Raw genomic sequence first — 8,152 nt, forward strand, 5'->3', positions numbered from 1 at the left:
GCGTATGTTAAGCGATGCGATATTTGCCAACGACATGATAGTCGAGAGAATAGGAAACGACCACTCACCCCTATTATGGCGATACTTCCATTTGAGAAGTGGGGAATAGACTTTGTGGGTCCTATTACTCCGTCATCGACTACGCAAAAGCGGTACATCATTGTAGCAACTGACTACTTCACAAAGTGGTCAGAAGCACGTGCAACAAGGAAAGATGATGCTAAAGAAACTGCTAGTTTCCTTTTAGAGCAGATAATATGCCGGTTTGGTCCGCCGAAAGAATTAGTGTCGGACCGCGGAACTCATTTCCTGAATAAGGTGATCAAAGGTTTGACAGAGTTGTGGAACATCAAGCATAACAAGACAACCCCATATAATCCGCAAGCCAATGGTTAGGTTGAAAGCACCAACAAGCAGCTTGTGGGCATCCTGTCCAAAATTGTGTCGGAAAAGAAACGGGATTGGGATAAAAAGTTATACGTGGCAGTGTGGGCCTATAATACGACCTTCAAACGAGCCACTGGCCATACCCCGTTCAAGTTAGTATATGGGGAGGAGTGTGTCTTGCCTTTAGAAATTGAGCTGCCGACTATTCGATTTGCCATCAATCATTCTTTGAGCGATGAAGACTCTCTTTTTGAGCGCTTGACGACCTTGGCACATTTAGATGAGCTTAAGTTGCAGAGCTTATTGCACCAAGAAGTGGCGAAGCGCCGAATGAAGAAGCTACACGACCTTAAAGCCAAGAAATACACCTTCAAGAAAGGACAGCTTGTTCTGTATTATGACGCACGACGTGAATTATTCCCAGGCAAGCTAGAACCCAAATGGGATGGGCCCTATAAGATCATTAGAATAGGAAAGAATAAATCTACAGTGTTGTTAGCTGACCTTGAGGGGATAGAATTTAAAAATAAGGTTAATCTTAATAAGATTAAACCTTATTATTTCTGATTGCACTAATGCTATGACTGCCTTGCAGGTCTAGGCACGATTGATCAAGCATCTGCAAGGAAATTGTGATAGAGGTTGATGGGTCGGCTGATCCCTTATTTAGAACACCCATATTTGGAACAGAGATATCATCAGGGAAAGCTCATTTGGTGGAGCAAAGGATACAAGGTGATTGAGCAAGAAGGCGGGACATTTATTTGGGAAATCAAGGTCTTCTGCCATCATTGCCTACAACTTTTGACGAGCATCCCTGTTGAATTCAATGATGATGGAGGGATGGAGCCTACAGTCCACCCGTTGAATATGCTGAATTTCGATTACCATAATTACGAGTAGAGTTCAGGATGGCAGAATATGTAAACCCTTTATGGACGTACACCTTGTACTTTGATGGGGCGTCCAGGGGTGCATGCAAAAAAGGAAGTGTAGGAGTTGTCATCCGAGACCCCCGACGACGCATTGTCATGAAGTTAGCTGCTTATCTCGGGGCGAATTTTACTAATAATATGGCCGAATACAAAGCCCTGATCATGGGTTTGAATATTGCAAAAAAGGGGGGTATCCGCCAGTTGTTGGTGAAAGGGGACTCTCAGTTGGTTTTAAATCAACTCAATGGGACGTACATGGTGCGGAACCCGATCCTTTGTATGTACCATCACACTGCCATAGCCCTGCTAGACGAATTCGATAGAGTGTCTTTTCAGCTGATTCCACGGAATTGGAATCAGTTTGCCGATTCATTGGCTAATCTTGCGTATGAAGAGGACCTCTTCTTTAATTGTGGCCCTTGTCCCGATATATCTATTGATGGTGAGACAGGACCTGGTCGTTTGTGGGGTATGCTTTCTGAACATGCCCTCTTTGGCAGACGATGGTTGATTTGGGTGATGCAGAGGGTAAGCGAGACTCATCTGCCTTTATTATCTCGGACCCACAGACTGATTCGATGACATGTGATGCGAACACCTCTTGCGATATACGCAGGAGGGATAGGTCATAATCTACTGCACCTAGTTTAGGGCTACAAGCCCTGTTCCCCTGGGAATAGTATGCTTTGATGTCTATCATGGTTGTTTCCAGGAGGATGTTATGCATAGTATTGTTTGATTTCATTAGGCCAAGAGGGCCGATTCAGTTTTGTAGCAAAGTCATGTCTGATTTCATTAGGCCAAGAGGGCCATTTTCCTGTCTAGTGCGGGTGCGTTTAATTGGGTTTTTGTTGAGTGTTGTGCTGGACAGGTTTCGTGGTTAGTGGAATTTGGTGGAGCCTGGAGGAGCCTTTGCTGCGATGGAAGCTTCTTGTGGCCACTCCAGGTGATATTTCTCCTTTACGAGTACCTTTCTTTCCTGGTATATGTGTATTTGTACTTGTCGAGGGGATCTTTTTTTTTTGGGGACCGGCAACCAAGGCATGAAGTCCCAGGTTTAGGCTAAGTATGTTTGAGGGAGGTCGGAGTAGTCATTGCCTCCTGTAAAGACATTGTTAGACATTAAAAGATCTGTTTTAGAAGGAAGCCCTAGTGGCTCTGTTCTGCTAACCTGCTAGGCAGCCGTTCTAGGAGTTCTTGTTAGTAGTGAGGCAGTTAGAGAAGCCTGCTAGAGGATAATAATGATGATGCCAAGAAACCCTGAACATCCCAAACGATGAATATAAATACGAAGGTGTGTAAAAAGGGGTTCTAACCCCTATCAAAGAAGAGGAGAAAAGAAATGAAAATATATAAGCAGTTGATCATTGCCTTGCGAAGGCCTGGTAGGTTCCTGGGGACGAGTCAGACCCGGGGCCGATACCTTGTCTTCCTAGGGGTGGCTTCTTGCTGGAAAAAATAATATCAAAACCAGGAAGGTTGGAGCGAAAATAAAAGTGAGCGTTAGAAAAGGATTCAGTGTCGCCTTGCGAGGGCTTGGTAGGTTCTTGGGTGCCGAGACAGGTCCTGAGACCGATGCCCTGTTCTCCTTGGGTCACTACGCTCAGCTCCCTCCTTTTTACATGCCCAAGTATGTTCATCCAATAAAAATCCTAAAAGAAGACATGTACTGAAAGAAACTATCCTTTACTCAGGCTATAGGAGTCCTCGCCTTGTAGGAGCTCCTAGTTGTGTTGTCTTTAGTTGGTCAGTAGTTGAGACTACCACTTAGGGCAACCTCTTTGGCAGTTCTTTTTAGTTTGGCTGTGTTGGAGCAGTTGGTTAGTGACTTGCTTCGGATCTTCTATTAGATGATGCTAGCCTTGTGGCTGTCATGCCTTGGTTCTGTCTAGGGGTAGGGGAAGCATTGTGCTGAGTTTTATGATGATAATTGTTTTGTATCAGTTTGATGCTTCTTTGGTTGTTTATGTGCAGATATGATCGTGGATTCGACGGGCTGAGTCGCCCTATCCCGTGGTCGCCAATGAGAGCGGAATTTAGGAGACGGCAAGTGCTTAAAAATAGCTAAAAATTATGAAGATCAAGGGAAAAATATTCACTGTCGAAGGCGGCGGCTCGATCTAGGACGATTTTAAGCGCCAAAGTGCTTTAACGGCGCCCGAGCGACACTTGGTGATTTTTCATAATTTTTCAGACAGTCGTGCGGGTTGACACAAGCTACTGGCCAATGCGGGATGCTAAGCCAGACGCCCAGGATTTTTCAGAGCTCGATTCCGAGTCCGGACGGGGAAAGGGCCAACAAACCGGTCAAGATTTGAAGAGGTGGACAAAATTTGGCCAAAATGGGCAAGTGACCCTTGGGGCCCAAATTTAAATGTCACATGAAAAGTTTGGGAGAGATGGCATGACAAAAAAACGTGGAGGAAGCGTGGAGAAACTGCGCCCGAAATTTGCGCCATCATGTTGATCTTGCAATCTTCAGCCTGCACACAACCCCCCCGAGTGATCATTGGCAGTGAATCCCCTCCGTATGCTGATCATATCGCCGCCCTTCGCCCGTGGAATGATGGCCTGGTTTGAAATTTCTGATTCTAGTCTTTCTCTCTCCTCCCTCTCTCTCTTCTAAGAGGAAGATCATGTGGGAAGAAGGAGCAATGAAGAAAGAATGATGGAGGCTTGTCCGGCATGGACCGGATTGCTACACGGGCTGAGAATGGTGATTTGTGATGTTGCTGGACATGAAGGGTTGCTGTTTTCCAAATCTACAGCCATGGACACAAAACCCGAAACACGCGTTTAAGCGGTAAACTAAAAAATTACAAAGGAAATTTAGTGTTTTATGCTTTTGATTGATGGAATGCCGTTCATATGGACTAAGATTTGATTATGTTGCTGATTCTTCTGAGTTCTTACTGTTTATAACCAGAAATTATGAAAAACATGCATTTCATGGCTTGAAGTAATGTCAAGAAACCCGAAAACCATGAAAAATGGGGAAAAACAAGGGTTTTGGGCGTATAAATGGGGAAAACCGTCGATACACATCAACTAATCTTTCAATTTTGTTGCAAATGAACTAAGGGCCACAGCCCACAAACTGGTTTCAATTTTCAGCAATTTAAAAAATACAAGAAAATGAAGAAAATGGGGAAAAATGATAAAAACACCATGAAAAATAGGGGAAAAATACATTTGGGGCTACGAAAAATACAGAAAAATAGGATTTATGTTTGTTGATGTATAGCAAGGCTGGGGCATGAAGTTATGCTTCAGTTCAGCCTTGTTTATATGTTTTAGTGCGTGTTTCCTTCCTTTCTCCACATAAAATGACAAGGAAACCCTAAAAGAAATGAATGCAATGATGCACTATCAGCGGGGGAGGGTAGAGTTGTGGAAAAATGGTTAAATGCCGCTGAGCATGAGGAATAATTTGCTGATTTTATATGCATTGCATCTAGGACGGAATAATAATGATAAAAATTAAAACCTAGTAGCACGAAGATCACTTCGGTGCTAGGTGTTGCAGCGAAGCACAAAGCGGTTAGAAAGAAAAGCATGAAAGAGATGTTTTGCACTTGCACGCTGGTGGTTTTTAAAATGTTTGAGCACTAGGCATCCACCTCTTTGCATGATCATTTAGAGGAAATTAAAAGTATCAGAGTCAGCTCCTGGATATGCATAGCAATTGTTTTCAGTAGGCCTGTGACCCACCGTTGAGAGCGTGAGGTTCCTATGCTGTAGGATAGACGAGGGTTATAGGGGACAGCAAGTGAGGGAAATGGTACATTCCTGGATACGTTTATTTGGTACCTTGAGTGACGTTTGTGCGAAATGTTTAAATGTTGAGCGACGCATCGAGGGGCCAATCCCCAAGGTGTAGGAGAGTCGCAAGGGGTTGACGGCATTCAGCTGTAGGAGGAACCCCATGTGTATGTGATTCGAGCCTTTTGGCTATGTGAAAGGGACTCCCTCTGAGGAGTAATATTGGGTTAGGATCAGTTGGACTACAACGTATTACAAACGCAATGCTTAGGAAGGCAGAGATTTTGATAGACGCTCCTCGCCGCGAGGCCGAGGGGTTGTCTTGTGCGTAGTGACGAGGTCCGGCTAGTGCATGAGCCAGTGCCGGCCCGTTTTTAGGTCCATCAGAGGCCAAGGCCAAAAGGTCAAGTGGGAAAGGACTTAAGAGAGCCCAAAAGTCATGACTTTTGGGGGCTCCCTTTGGGAGCCCAAAAAAAATGATTTGGGGGGGGGGGGGGGGGGTGTAAGGGCTTTGTAGCTATACCATGCCGTTGCTACCGATTGCACCTACATAGGGAGTAGTAGTGACTCAAATCCTTACCTTGTTTCCACTCTACGTGTGATTCCCTATGCCCAGTGGTGAACCCTCTTATGTGCGGCGTCACGAGGGTGTAGTCCTGGGATGTGTCTATGTTGTCCCGCTTTTGGATTGAATAATACAAGAGTATACGTTGAGCTCATATCGTGTTACCTTTCTGTGCCGTGTTGAGTGCGTAACGAGTGCAGGTTTATCACACTTGGTATCAGAGCAACTCTTGCTCGGAGTGAAGGAGTGCTCATGGAAGCAGGAGAAAGGATCCAGTGCCCCGAAGAGATCGAAGTTGTAACGACCCACAGCGCGACGCCCCGCGTCGTGTCGCCCCACGTCGCGACGCCCCACATCGTGTCGCCCCACGTCGCGACGCCCCACATCACATCGCCCCATGTCGCACCGACCCACGTCGCGTCGCCCCACGTCGCGATGCCCCCCGACGCGTCGCCCCGGCGTGACGCCCCAACTGCGACATCCCACCATCTGAAGACATGACGCGGCTTCCCGATGGCACGACCCACACCACCACTGGCGAAACGCGGCCTCCCCGCGTCGACACCACCACCAACCACATGGAGGACGAAAGGGAGAACATCACCCTCCCAACACTGGAGGAGAGAAAGAAGAGTAGGGGACAAGAATGGAGAGTGGCCCAGGAGGAGAAAGTGGCCGGACTAGAAAGACAGTTAGATGGTATGTCAGGCATGCTAGAATCAATATGGAGGAACATGCAGATGAAAGAAGAGGAGGAAGAAAGGAGGAAAAAACTAGAAGTAGAGCAGGGCTATAGAGAATGGGTGATTCAACAACAAGAAGAGGAGAGAAGACACCGAATGCAAGAGGAGATGGATAGAACGGGTAGAGACGAGACATCTAGGAGGGCGCAAGATACAAGGAAGGAGAAGGAGAAAGTAGTAGAATTAGGAAGCAAAAAGAAAGACAAGAAGAAGGAGAAGAAGCACCATCGCAAAGAAGAGGGAGATAGCAGTAGTTCAGAAGATGATTATGGAAAATTCAAGATGCCCCAACCCGCCAAGTACAAGGGAGAGAGGGATGGTTTGGTTCTGAAGAAGTGGATCGCAGAGGTGGACAGGTACTTAAAGTATTCACGAATTACTGAAGACAGGAACGCGGAGGTGGCAGCCATTTACTTGGAGGAGGACGCTGCCAGTTGGTACTTGCTAGAACAAGAGCAGGGCCACACAATCTGTTCGTGGGAAGAGCTCCAGGAAGAACTGAAGGACTACTTTATTCCAAAGCTGGAGAAATTCAAAGTGAGAGATGAATGGAGGAACCTCAAGCAAACACAAGGAAAGATGAAAGAATATGTCAGCAAATATAGGCAGATCATGCTGCAGCTACCAAACATGGATACAGATACTAAGCTACATGGATTTTTGTTTGGGATGCAAGAATGGGCGAGAAGAGATGTGGAGAGACAGGAGCCAACAAGCTTAGCAGAAGCCATGAGAATGGCCGAACGACTGGTGGACCTGGAAGGCAGAAGAATAGCACAAGGAAATCAAAACAGGTTCAACAACAACTTCAACAACACCTTCAACAACAACAACTCATGGAACCAGAGGCCCAATGCTCCTAGAGGGGCATTCACAGATACAAGGAGCCAAAACAACACGACCACCACGGCCGTATCACAAACTACCTTAGTACCGAGAGGAGCAGCAGGAAGATGGGGAAACAATCACTACAGGCCAACCCCTAGTACATCATATGGGCCAGCAGGATCAAACATGTCATGGTGGAGACCCCCAAGCCCGTCCGTCGGAATCAGATGCTTCAAATGCGGGGGTCCACACTACCAAAACAGATGCCCAATATAAGATACAGCTTCGTCAAGTGGATCAAGGGTGAATGCAACTAGTGCATATGGAGGAGAAGAACTACAACCACCGTGAATCTAGGAAATCCCTAGTGGGAGTGAAGAAAGCATGGACCACCCAAGGGTAGGGTCAGTTAGCGCCCGACCCCAATGCTTGGCAGCCGGAGTAGCAGCAGTCCATCATCTATACATCAAAGGCCAAGTGGGCGAGAGTAACCAACCCATCATGGTGGACACAGGAGCAACACACAACTTCATGACACCAGGGTGTGCAGCCAAACATGGACTAAAATTGTCAAAGGCCCCAGAAGGACTAACAGTGACATTCGCACAAGGAGAAGCCAAGGAGGTGAAACAAGTCTTTGCAGTCCAAGTAGCAGCCGACAAGTGGAAGGCGAAACTCAACTTCTTAGTAATCCCCATGGATGATTTTGAAGTGATACTGGGATTGGAATTCTATGACAAGTATGTCATTGCAATGTTTGGTAAAGGTGTAAATGAAATGATGTTAGATATGCAAGGAGAAGGCGTCAGAGTACCATGTGAAAGAATGCAACTGCCTGGCAGGACCCCAATCAAAGTGCAAATGAAGGAAAATAAGCCAGGAGTAGCTTGCCAAACAATGAAGCAGACTACAACCCAACCAAAGGGCCAGAC

Source organism: Lygodium microphyllum, chromosome 12 (assembly GCF_053477565.2).
Source record: "Lygodium microphyllum isolate KBCC chromosome 12, Lygodium_microphyllum_v1.1.10, whole genome shotgun sequence".
NCBI lineage: Eukaryota > Viridiplantae > Streptophyta > Polypodiopsida > Schizaeales > Lygodiaceae > Lygodium > Lygodium microphyllum.